The sequence below is a fragment of the Rhinolophus sinicus genome, chromosome 11 (assembly GCF_057876585.1).
Source record: "Rhinolophus sinicus isolate RSI-liver-muscle chromosome 11, RSI-T2T, whole genome shotgun sequence".
NCBI lineage: Eukaryota > Metazoa > Chordata > Mammalia > Chiroptera > Rhinolophidae > Rhinolophus > Rhinolophus sinicus.
Window position 1 is genome coordinate 26867229 of NC_142511.1, and position 12773 is coordinate 26880001.

General features: G+C 68.9%; 5 pseudogenes; all 5 read left to right on the forward strand.

Moving 5' to 3' along the window:
• The first annotated feature begins 10 nt into the window (after positions 1 to 10).
• On the forward strand, positions 11 to 130 carry LOC148756679 (5S ribosomal RNA; annotated as a pseudogene).
• A 3914-nt stretch (positions 131 to 4044) lies between these two features.
• On the forward strand, positions 4045 to 4164 carry LOC148756680 (5S ribosomal RNA; annotated as a pseudogene).
• A 2041-nt stretch (positions 4165 to 6205) lies between these two features.
• On the forward strand, positions 6206 to 6325 carry LOC148756681 (5S ribosomal RNA; annotated as a pseudogene).
• Positions 6326 to 10236: 3911 nt separating this feature from the next.
• Positions 10237 to 10356, forward strand: LOC148756682 (5S ribosomal RNA; annotated as a pseudogene).
• Positions 10357 to 12396: 2040 nt separating this feature from the next.
• LOC148756683 (5S ribosomal RNA) lies at positions 12397 to 12516 on the forward strand (annotated as a pseudogene).
• The last annotated feature ends 257 nt before the right edge of the window (positions 12517 to 12773 follow it).

Genomic DNA, 12773 nt, shown 5'->3' on the forward strand with positions numbered 1-12773 from the left:
GGGTCCCAGCGTCTACGGCCATACCACCCTGAAGGCGCCCGATCTCCTCTGATCTCGGGAGCTAAGCAGGGAGGGGCCTGGTTAGTACTTGGATGGGAGACCGCCTGGGAATACCTGTAGGCTTTTGCTCGCCTCTCCTTTTGCGCCGCCGCCCCGGCGTGGCTCCCTCCGAACCCCTGCCGCCCCTTGCCCCTCTGCAGCCGCCCAGGCAGCCGAAGGTCCCCCTGGCCAGAGGAGGGTCAGCCGCCCAGCACTACAAGCTCGCATCCCCGGCCGCACACCAGGCCTGTCGGCCAGGGCTCCCCCCCACTCCCTCTTCTTAGTGCTCTTCGCCGAGGCAGGCCGTCAGCCTGCAGCAGTCAGCCGCGTCTCGGTCGCCGCCGCCGCCACCGCCATCGCAGGGCTCCCTCTCGCTCCCCGACCCTGCCGCCGCAGCAACCCCCAACGCCCAAGCCCAGGGCTGCCTGCCGGCGCAGGCCTCCACCAGGCTCTCTCCATCCCAGGACGTGCCGGTGCTTTACACCTCGGCCCGAGCCCAGGGGACGCCCATCCCTGCGCCTGCCCCCGGGACCCGACACACAGGATCGGCGTGTCCTCGGGCCAACGGGACGCCCACACGCCCCGCCCCACCGGAGTCTTCTGTCTCCGCTGGCAGGCACCTCGCCCCACACCCCCGCGCGCCCCTCCCGTCTCCCACAAGAGCCAGGAGCCCTCCCTTCCCGCCGGCCACGGTGTCCCTGAAACACAGGGCACAAAGAGCCGGGACAAACCAGGGGACGGCGGGAGCAGCACCCCAACACACCACGCGCCATCGACTCCAGGGGAGACCACCACAAGGGAAGAGCAGGCACGCAGGCACACAACCCTCACAACCAGGGTGCCTGGGGGCTGCCACTCTCCTCCCGCGGGCGGGTGCCTGGGCGGGGCTCAGAGACCACAGGCCCTCCGGAGACCCTGGCGGCCCGCCCCGGAGGCTGCAATGGTGACTGCCAACGCCAGGGCAATGCCTCCTTAGCGGAGCCCAGCCCCGGGCACGACCACACTCCGGTGGAGGAGCTGCCACTTCAACACAGCCTCAGTGCGTCTGTAACAGTCCGTGTGCCCGCCTGTGCGTCCCTCCCACCCTCCCCCACCCCATGTCTGTCGGGCTCTGTGACGTGCCTGTTGGGCTCTGGCTCTGGCTCAGGAGCTCTCTCCCCGCGTGCCAGCCCCCTCTTTCTCTGTCTCTGTCCATGTCTCTCTGTATGTCTAGATACATACATGTACATATACGTGTATATTTCCATCTCGCTCCCTCTTACTCCTCCTCCCGTTCTGTCTGTCTGTCCCTGTCCTGCGGGGACTCTAGCCCCTCTGCCCGCACAAGAACGCAGGATTTGGCGAGGCCAAGAGGGAACACCAACAGAGCCACGGATAGGGGGCTCATAGCACCATGTCCCCCGGGCGGCTGGCTTGGAGACTCGGCAAGCCGGAGCCGCCCGATCCCCAGCCTGCCGGCCGATTCTCTGCCAACCAACACACCCACCAACCTACCGACCCACCAAGCCGGCCAACTGCAGTCCGCGCCCCTCTGCAATTTGCAGTCCACAATCCGCGCTTCCTAGCTTGGCCACCGCAGCTCTGCCGGTGGCCAATGGCCAACTGGCAACAGCTGATGGCCAAGCGGTCACAGCTGATATCCATGCAGCCCCCACGCAGCACCCCTCCACGCGAGGCCCAGAGCCTGGAAAGTGCTCTCTGCGAGTCTGAACCCACTGTCCCCGTCTGTCTCTCTCAGCCTCTGTCTTGCTCCGTCTCTGGCCTTCTCTCATCCTCTCTCTCACCTCCCTGGGTCAGGAGAGGTGACGTGTAGCCAGTGAAGTGACCAGTGATCGGGCGGGACGCCGGTCGCTGACGAGGGGCGAGAACCCAGAAAGAAGGCTGTGTGACGAAGGGTGGCGGCGGACTGGAGGTGCTGCCCCCTGGTGGCGGGTGGCTCTCCCTGGCTTTGGGCCAGTGGGTGGGGACGGCCAGGGTCAGGGCCTGGGTTGCACGTCCCTAGGGTGGAGGGGACTGAGAGGACCCTGCGACCCCCTCGGTGGCCCTGAGAGGTGGGGACAGCACAGCAGCAAGGGGGGTGTGCGGTTGTGGGGCTGGGGGGAGATGAGAGGGGTTGGGGTAGGGGGGCGGGGTAAAAGCCGTTGGGGGCCTGGGGAGGCCCAGGATGCCAGGGCGCCCAGACATATGTCACAGTCAGGGAAGTGACAGAGGCCCGTGGAGCCACTGGGGGGCGCGAAGGGGCCTCGCTGCGGGCCAGGAGGAGCCCGTCGCCCACACCAGCGGCGTGTGGAGGAGGCGGGGAGCGGGCGGGAGGCGCTCAGGCAGACATGCTCGCCACCCGAGCGGCCCAGCAGCATGGCGCGCGCTCAGAAGCAGGTCGCGAGCAGGCTCTTGGAGTGCCGGGAGCCGGGTCCCTCCGCCTAAGGCCATACCACCCTGCACGCGCCAGATGTCGTCTGATCTCGGGAGCTAAGCAGGGAGGGGCCTGGTTAGTACTTGGATGGGAGACCGCCTGGGAATAGCTGCAGGCTTTTGCTCGCCTCTCCTTTTGCATCGCCGCCCCGGCGTGGCTCCCTCGGGACCCCTGCCGCCCCTTGCCTCTCTGCAGCCGCCCAGGCAGCCGAAGGTCCCCCTGACCAGCAGAGGGTTAGCCGCCAGGCACTACAAGCTGGCAGCCCCGGCCGCACACCAGGCCCGTCGGCCAGGGCTCCCCCGCACACCCTCTTCTTAGTCCTCTTCAGTCCCGGAGGCTGTCATCTCGATCCCTTCGCCGACCCTCGGTCGCCGCCACCGCCACCAGCGCTGCCCTCGCCCCCGCCGCCACCGCCAAATCCGCCGCCATCACCGCGATCTCCACACCCCCCTCCAGCGCTGCCCTCACCCCTGCCCCCGCCCTCGCCGCCGCCATCGCTGTACTGCTTCAATCACCCGCCTCTGCTCTCCCCTCCTCAGCCGCCAGCACCGCCCTCTTCCCCGCTACCGCCGCCGCCGGCGCCGGCGCCAACCCTCCCCGCGCCCAGCGCCCGCCGACACAGCCCCCAACGCTGCCGCCGCCTCCATCGCCGACCTCGCAACCCTCCCGCGCCGCAGCCGCCGCCGCCGCCGCCGCCATCGCTGCTCGCGATCAGCCCCCGCTTCTCCCGCCGCCGCCGTGATTACCGCGCTCCCCACCCCCTCCGCCAGCGCTGCCCTCTTCCCCACCCCCGCCCCCGCCGCCGCCATTGCCGCACTCCCTCAATCTCCCTCCTCTGCTCTCCCCGCCTCCAGCACCGCCATCTCCCCCGCCCCCGCCCAGGCCCGCCGCCGCCACCATCGCCATACTCCCTCAATCTGCCGCCTCTGCTCTCCCGGCCTCCTCCGCCCCCGCCGCCGCCGCCGCCGCCATCGACCCCCGTGCCCCAGCGCCCACCGTCAAAGCCCCCATTCTCGCCGCCGCCATCGCCGCCCTGGCGCCATCCTTGCGGTTGCCATCGCCTACCTCCCCACCCTCCCCTGCCTCAGCTGCGTCCCCCGCGGCCGCCGCCGCCGCCGCCGCCGCCGCCGCCGCCGAACCCCTCCCCCCTCCGCAGCCGCCCACGCCGCCGGCGCGGGGTCCTCCCACAACTCCCAAGCCCAGGGTTGCCTGCTGGTGCAGGCCTCCACCAGCCTTGGGGCTGCGGTTGGGGGTAAACCTGGTGGCGGTAGGGGGGCGGGGTGTATGGCGGTGTGGGTCCGGGGAGTCCCAGGATGCCAGAGTTCCACGACTTCTGGCACCATCAGGGAAGTGGCAGTGTCCCATGGAGCCTCGGGTGGCGCGAAGGGGCCTCGCTGCCGGCCAGGAGTAGCCCGCCGCCCACGCCAGGGGCATTCGCAAGAGGCGGGGAGCCTGACTGGGGTGGGGGACGCGGTGCTGGCAGAGCCGGCCAGCGGGTCGATGCTCGCCACCGGAGCCGCGCATCTGCATGGCGCGCGCTCAGGAGGCAGGCCGGGAGCAGGCTCTTGGGGCGAGGGGAGCCGGGTCCCAGCGTCTATGGCCATACCACCCTGAACGCGCCCGATCTCCTCTGATCTCGGGATCTAAGCAGGGAGGGGCCTGGTTAGTACTTGGATGGGAGACCGCCTGGGAATACCTGTAGGCTTTTGCTCGCCTCTCCTTTGGCGCCGTCGCCCCGGCGTGGCTCCCTCCGAACCCCTGCCGCCCCTTGCCCCTCTGCAGCCGCCCATCCAGCCGAAGGTCCCCCTGGCCAGAGGCCGGTCAGCCGCCCGGCGCTACAAGCTGGCAGCCCCGGCCGCACACCAGGCCCGTCGGCCAGGGCTCACCCCCACACCCTCTTCTTAGTCCTCTTCGCTGAGGCAGGCAGTCAGCCAGCAGCAGTTAGCCGAGCCTGTGTCTCCGCCGGCAGGCACCTCTCCCCACACCCCCGCGCGCCCCCTCCCATCGCCCACAAGAGCCAGGAACCCTCCCTTCCCGCCGTTCGCGGTGGCCCCAACACACAGGGTACAAACAGCCGGGACAAAGCAGGGGACTGAGGGAGCAGCACCCCAACACACCGCACGCCCTCGGACTCCAGGAGAGACCACCACTAGGGGAAGTCCAGGCACGCAGGCACACAACACTCTCAACCCGGATGCCTGTGGGCTGCCACTCCCCTCCCGCGTGACGGGGGGTTCCTGGGCGGGGCTCGGAGCCCACTGGCCCTCCCGCCCGGCCCGGGGGCTTCAAGGGTGACTTTCAATGCCCGGGCACTGCGTCCTTAGTGGAGCCCAGCCACGGGCATGACCACACTTCGGTTGGGAAGCTGCCACTTCAAAGCAGCGTCAGTGCGTCTGTCCCAGTCCGTGTGCCCGCTTGTGCGTCCCTCCCCCCTCCCCCACCCCATGTCTCTCTGGCTCTGTGACGTGCCTGTTGGGCTCTGGCTCTGGCTCAGGAGCTCTCTCCCCGCGTGCCAGCCCCCTCTTTCTCTGTCTGTGTCCATGTCTCTCTGTATGTCTAGGTACATACTGGTACATATAGGTGTATATTTCGATCTCGCTCCCTCGTTCTCCTCCTCCCGTTCTCTCTGTCGGTTCCTGTCCTGCGGGGACTCTAGTCCCTCTGCCCGCACAAGAACGCAGGATATGGCGAGGCCAAGAAGGAACACCAACAGAGCCACGGATAGGGGGCTCATAGCACTATGTCTCACGGGCGGCTGGCTCGGAGACACGGCAAACCGGAGCCGCCCGATCCCCAACCTGTCGGCCGCTTCTCTGCCAACCCACCGACACACCGCCCGTCGACCCACCAAGCGGGCCCACTGCAATTTGCAGTCCACCATCCGCGCTTCCTAGCTTGGCCACCGCAGCTCCTCCGGTGGCCAATGGCCAACTGGCAACAGCTGATGGCCAAGCGGTCACAGCTGATGACCATGCAGCCCCCAAGCAGCACCCCTGCACGCGAGGCCCAGAGCCTGGAGAGTGCTCTCTGGGAGTCTGTCCCCACAGTCCCCGTCTGTCTCTCTCCGCCTCTGTCTTGCTCCATCTCTGGCCTTCTCTCATCCTCTCTCTCTCACCTCCCTGGGTCAGGAGATGTGACGTGTAGCCAGTGAAGGGACCGGACATCGGGCGTGGCTCCGGTCGCTGAGGAGGGTTCGAGGGCCCAGACTGAAGGCTTGTGACGAAGGGTGGCTGCAGACTGGAGATGCTGCACCCTGGTGGCGCGGGTGGCTCTCCCTGGCTTTGGGCCTGTGGATGGGTCCGGTCAGGGCCAGGGCCTGGGTTGCACGTCCCTAGGGCCGGAGGGGACTGAGAGGACCCTGCGACCCCCTCGGTGGCCCTGAGAGGTGGGGACAGCACAGCAGCAAGGGGGGTGTGTGGTTGTGGGGCTGGGGGGAGATGAGAGGGGTTGGGGTAGGGGGGCGGGGTAAAAGCCCTTCGGGGCCTGGGGAGGCCCAGGATGCCAGGGCGCCCAGACATATGTCACAGTCAGGGAAGTGACAGAGGCCCGTGGAGCCACTGGGGGGGCGCGAAGGGGCCTCGCTGCGGGCCAGGAGTCGCCCGTCGCCCACACCAGCGGCGTCCGGAGGAGGCGGGGAGCGGGCGGGAGGCGCTCAGGCAGACATGCTCGCCACCCGAGCGGCCCAGCAGCGTGTCGTGCGGTCAGAGGCAGGCCGGGAGCAGGCTCTTGGGGCGCGGGGAGCCGGGTCCCAGCGTCTACGGCCATACCACCCTGAAGGCGCCCGATCTCCTCTGATCTCGGGAGCTAAGCAGGGAGGGGCCTGGTTAGTACTTGGATGGGAGACCGCCTGGGAATACCTGTAGGCTTTTGCTCGCCTCTCCTTTTGCGCCGCCGCCCCGGCGTGGCTCCCTCCGAACCCCTGCCGCCCCTTGCCCCTCTGCAGCCGCCCAGGCAGCCGAAGGTCCCCCTGGCCAGAGGAGGGTCAGCCGCCCAGCACTACAAGCTCGCATCCCCGGCCGCACACCAGGCCTGTCGGCCAGGGCTCCCCCCCACTCCCTCTTCTTAGTGCTCTTCGCCGAGGCAGGCCGTCAGCCTGCAGCAGTCAGCCGCGTCTCGGTCGCCGCCGCCGCCACCGCCATCGCAGGGCTCCCTCTCGCTCCCCGACCCTGCCGCCGCAGCAACCCCCAACGCCCAAGCCCAGGGCTGCCTGCCGGCGCAGGCCTCCACCAGGCTCTCTCCATCCCAGGACGTGCCGGTGCTTTACACCTCGGCCCGAGCCCAGGGGACGCCCATCCCTGCGCCTGCCCCCGGGACCCGACACACAGGATCGGCGTGTCCTCGGGCCAACGGGACGCCCACACGCCCCGCCCCACCGGAGTCTTCTGTCTCCGCTGGCAGGCACCTCGCCCCACACCCCCGCGCGCCCCTCCCGTCTCCCACAAGAGCCAGGAGCCCTCCCTTCCCGCCGGCCACGGTGTCCCTGAAACACAGGGCACAAAGAGCCGGGACAAACCAGGGGACGGCGGGAGCAGCACCCCAACACACCACGCGCCATCGACTCCAGGGGAGACCACCACAAGGGAAGAGCAGGCACGCAGGCACACAACCCTCACAACCAGGGTGCCTGGGGGCTGCCACTCTCCTCCCGCGGGCGGGTGCCTGGGCGGGGCTCAGAGACCACAGGCCCTCCGGAGACCCTGGCGGCCCGCCCCGGAGGCTGCAATGGTGACTGCCAACGCCAGGGCAATGCCTCCTTAGCGGAGCCCAGCCCCGGGCACGACCACACTCCGGTGGAGGAGCTGCCACTTCAACACAGCCTCAGTGCGTCTGTAACAGTCCGTGTGCCCGCCTGTGCGTCCCTCCCACCCTCCCCCACCCCATGTCTGTCGGGCTCTGTGACGTGCCTGTTGGGCTCTGGCTCTGGCTCAGGAGCTCTCTCCCCGCGTGCCAGCCCCCTCTTTCTCTGTCTCTGTCCATGTCTCTCTGTATGTCTAGATACATACATGTACATATACGAGCATATTTCCATCTCGCTCCCTCTTACTCCTCCTCCCGTTCTGTCTGTCTGTCCCTGTCCTGCGGGGACTCTAGCCCCTCTGCCCGCACAAGAACGCAGGATTTGGCGAGGCCAAGAGGGAACACCAACAGAGCCACGGATAGGGGGCTCATAGCACCATGTCCCCCGGGCGGCTGGCTTGGAGACTCGGCAAGCCGGAGCCGCCCGATCCCCAGCCTGCCGGCCGATTCTCTGCCAACCAACACACCCACCAACCTACCGACCCACCAAGCCGGCCAACTGCAGTCCGCGCCCCTCTGCAATTTGCAGTCCACAATCCGCGCTTCCTAGCTTGGCCACCGCAGCTCTGCCGGTGGCCAATGGCCAACTGGCAACAGCTGATGGCCAAGCGGTCACAGCTGATATCCATGCAGCCCCCACGCAGCACCCCTCCACGCGAGGCCCAGAGCCTGGAAAGTGCTCTCTGCGAGTCTGTCCCCACTGTCCCCGTCTGTCTCTCTCAGCCTCTGTCTTGCTCCGTCTCTGGCCTTCTCTCATCCTCTCTCTCACCTCCCTGGGTCAGGAGAGGTGACGTGTAGCCAGTGAAGTGACCAGTGATCGGGCGGGACGCCGGTCGCTGACGAGGGGCGAGAACCCAGAAAGAAGGCTGTGTGACGAAGGGTGGCGGCGGACTGGAGGTGCTGCCCCCTGGTGGCGGGTGGCTCTCCCTGGCTTTGGGCCAGTGGGTGGGGCCGGCCAGGGTCAGGGCCTGGGTTGCACGTCCCTAGGGTGGAGGGGACTGAGAGGACCCTGCGACCCCCTCGGTGGCCCTGAGAGGTGGGGACAGCACAGCAGCAAGGGGGGTGTGCGGTTGTGGGGCTGGGGGGAGATGAGAGGGGTTGGGGTAGGGGGGCGGGGTAAAAGCCGTTGGGGGCCTGGGGAGGCCCAGGATGCCAGGGCGCCCAGACATATGTCACAGTCAGGGAAGTGACAGAGGCCCGTGGAGCCACTGGGGGGCGCGAAGGGGCCTCGCTGCGGGCCAGGAGTCGCCCGTCGCCCACACCAGCGGCGTGTGGAGGAGGCGGGGAGCGGGCGGGAGGCGCTCAGGCAGACATGCTCGCCACCCGAGCGGCCCAGCAGCATGGCGCGCGATCAGAAGCAGGTCGCGAGCAGGCTCTTGGAGTGCCGGGAGCCGGGTCCCAGCGCCTAAGGCCATACCACCCTGCACGCGCCAGATGTCGTCTGATCTCGGGAGCTAAGCAGGGAGGGGCCTGGTTAGTACTTGGATGGGAGACCGCCTGGGAATAGCTGCAGGCTTTTGCTCGCCTCTCCTTTTGCATCGCCGCCCCGGCGTGGCTCCCTCGGGACCCCTGCCGCCCCTTGCCTCTCTGCAGCCGCCCAGGCAGCCGAAGGTCCCCCTGACCAGCAGAGGGTTAGCCGCCAGGCACTACAAGCTGGCAGCCCCGGCCGCACACCAGGCCCGTCGGCCAGGGCTCCCCCGCACACCCTCTTCTTAGTCCTCTTCAGTCCCGGAGGCTGTCATCTCGATCCCTTCGCCGACCCTCGGTCGCCGCCACCGCCACCAGCGCTGCCCTCGCCCCCGCCGCCACCGCCAAATCCGCCGCCATCACCGCGATCTCCACACCCCCCTCCAGCGCTGCCCTCACCCCTGCCCCCGCCCTCGCCGCCGCCATCGCTGTACTGCTTCAATCACCCGCCTCTGCTCTCCCCTCCTCAGCCGCCAGCACCGCCCTCTTCCCCGCTACCGCCGCCGCCGCCGGCGCCGGCGCCAACCCTCCCCGCGCCCAGCGCCCGCCGACACAGCCCCCAACGCTGCCGCCGCCTCCATCGCCGACCTCGCAACCCTCCCGCGCCGCAGCCGCCGCCGCCGCCGCCGCCATCGCTGCTCGCGATCAGCCCCCGCTTCTCCCGCCGCCGCCGTGATTACCGCGCTCCCCACCCCCTCCGCCAGCGCTGCCCTCTTCCCCACCCCCGCCCCCGCCGCCGCCATTGCCGCACTCCCTCAATCTCCCTCCTCTGCTCTCCCCGCCTCCAGCACCGCCATCTCCCCCGCCCCCGCCCAGGCCCGCTGCCGCCACCATCGCCATACTCCCTCAATCTGCCGCCTCTGCTCTCCCGGCCTCCTCCGCCCCCGCCGCAGCCGCCGCCGCCATCGACCCCCGTGCCCCAGCGCCCACCGTCAAAGCCCCCATTCTCGCCGCCGCCATCGCCGCCCTGGCGCCATCCTTGCGGTTGCCATCGCCTACCTCCCCACCCTCCCCTGCCTCAGCTGCGTCCCCCGCGGCGGCCGCCTCCGCCGCCGCCGCCGCCGAACCCCTCCCCCCTCCGCAGCCGCCCACGCCGCCGGCGCGGGGTCCTCCCACAACTCCCAAGCCCAGGGTTGCCTGCTGGTGCAGGCCTCCACCAGCCTTGGGGCTGCGGTTGGGGGTAAACCTGGTGGCGGTAGGGGGGCGGGGTGTATGGCGGTGTGGGTCCGGGGAGTCCCAGGATGCCAGAGTTCCACGACTTCTGGCACCATCAGGGAAGTGGCAGTGTCCCATGGAGCCTCGGGTGGCGCGAAGGGGCCTCGCTGCCGGCCAGGAGTAGCCCGCCGCCCACGCCAGGGGCATTCGCAAGAGGCGGGGAGCCTGACTGGGGTGGGGGACGCGGTGCTGGCAGAGCCGTCCAGCGGGTCGATGCTCGCCACCGGAGCCGCGCATCTGCATGGCGCGCGCTCACGAGGCAGGCCGGGAGCAGGCTCTTGGGGCGCGGGGAGCCGGGTCCCAGCGTCTATGGCCATACCACCCTGAACGCGCCCGATCTCCTCTGATCTCGGGATCTAAGCAGGGAGGGGCCTGGTTAGTACTTGGATGGGAGACCGCCTGGGAATACCTGTAGGCTTTTGCTCGCCTCTCCTTTGGCGCCGTCGCCCCGGCGTGGCTCCCTCCGAACCCCTGCCGCCCCTTGCCCCTCTGCAGCCGCCCATCCAGCCGAAGGTCCCCCTGGCCAGAGGCCGGTCAGCCGCCCGGCGCTACAAGCTGGCAGCCCCGGCCGCACACCAGGCCCGTCGGCCAGGGCTCACCCCCACACCCTCTTCTTAGTCCTCTTCGCTGAGGCAGGCAGTCAGCCAGCAGCAGTTAGCCGAGCCTGTGTCTCCGCCGGCAGGCACCTCTCCCCACACCCCCGCGCGCCCCCTCCCATCGCCCACAAGAGCCAGGAACCCTCCCTTCCCGCCGTTCGCGGTGGCCCCAACACACAGGGTACAAACAGCCGGGACAAAGCAGGGGACTGAGGGAGCAGCACCCCAACACACCGCACGCCCTCGGACTCCAGGAGAGACCACCACTAGGGGAAGTCCAGGCACGCAGGCACACAACACTCTCAACCCGGATGCCTGTGGGCTGCCACTCCCCTCCCGCGTGACGGGGGGTTCCTGGGCGGGGCTCGGAGCCCACTGGCCCTCCCGCCCGGCCCGGGGGCTTCAAGGGTGACTTTCAATGCCCGGGCACTGCGTCCTTAGTGGAGCCCAGCCACGGGCATGACCACACTTCGGTTGGGAAGCTGCCACTTCAAAGCAGCGTCAGTGCGTCTGTCCCAGTCTGTGTGCCCGCTTGTGCGTCCCTCCCCCCTCCCCCACCCCATGTCTCTCTGGCTCTGTGACGTGCCTGTTGGGCTCTGGCTCTGGCTCAGGAGCTCTCTCCCCGCGTGCCAGCCCCCTCTTTCTCTGTCTGTGTCCATGTCTCTCTGTATGTCTAGGTACATACTGGTACATATAGGTGTATATTTCGATCTCGCTCCCTCGTTCTCCTCCTCCCGTTCTCTCTGTCGGTTCCTGTCCTGCGGGGACTCTAGTCCCTCTGCCCGCACAAGAACGCAGGATATGGCGAGGCCAAGAAGGAACACCAACAGAGCCACGGATAGGGGGCTCATAGCACTATGTCTCACGGGCGGCTGGCTCGGAGACACGGCAAACCGGAGCCGCCCGATCCCCAACCTGTCGGCCGCTTCTCTGCCAACCCACCGACACACCGCCCGTCGACCCACCAAGCGGGCCCACTGCAATTTGCAGTCCACCATCCGCGCTTCCTAGCTTGGCCACCGCAGCTCCTCCGGTGGCCAATGGCCAACTGGCAACAGCTGATGGCCAAGCGGTCACAGCTGATGACCATGCAGCCCCCAAGCAGCACCCCTGCACGCGAGGCCCAGAGCCTGGAGAGTGCTCTCTGGGAGTCTGTCCCCACAGTCCCCGTCTGTCTCTCTCCGCCTCTGTCTTGCTCCATCTCTGGCCTTCTCTCATCCTCTCTCTCTCACCTCCCTGGGTCAGGAGATGTGACGTGTAGCCAGTGAAGGGACCGGACATCGGGCGTGGCTCCGGTCGCTGAGGAGGGTTCGAGGGCCCAGACTGAAGGCTTGTGACGAAGGGTGGCTGCAGACTGGAGATGCTGCACCCTGGTGGCGCGGGTGGCTCTCCCTGGCTTTGGGCCTGTGGATGGGTCCGGTCAGGGCCAGGGCCTGGGTTGCACGTCCCTAGGGCCGGAGGGGACTGAGAGTACCCTGCGACCCCCTCGGTGGCCCTGAGAGGTGGGGACAGCACAGCAGCAAGGGGGGTGTGTGGTTGTGGGGCTGGGGGGAGATGAGAGGGGTTGGGGTAGGGGGGCGGGGTAAAAGCCCTTCGGGGCCTGGGGAGGCCCAGGATGCCAGGGCGCCCAGACATATGTCACAGTCAGGGAAGTGACAGAGGCCCGTGGAGCCACTGGGGGGCGCGAAGGGGCCTCGCTGCGGGCCAGGAGTCGCCCGTCGCCCACACCAGCGGCGTCCGGAGGAGGCGGGGAGCGGGCGGGAGGCGCTCAGGCAGACATGCTCGCCACCCGAGCGGCCCAGCAGCGTGGCGTGCGGTCAGAGGCAGGCCGGGAGCAGGCTCTTGGGGCGCGGGGAGCCGGGTCCCAGCGTCTACGGCCATACCACCCTGAAGGCGCCCGATCTCCTCTGATCTCGGGAGCTAAGCAGGGAGGGGCCTGGTTAGTACTTGGATGGGAGACCGCCTGGGAATACCTGTAGGCTTTTGCTCGCCTCTCCTTTTGCGCCGCCGCCCCGGCGTGGCTCCCTCCGAACCCCTGCCGCCCCTTGCCCCTCTGCAGCCGCCCAGGCAGCCGAAGGTCCCCCTGGCCAGAGGAGGGTCAGCCGCCCAGCACTACAAGCTCGCATCCCCGGCCGCACACCAGGCCTGTCGGCCAGGGCTCCCCCCCACTCCCTCTTCTTAGTGCTCTTCGCCGAGGCAGGCCGTCAGCCTGCAGCAGTCAGCCGCGTCTCGGTCGCCGCCGCCGC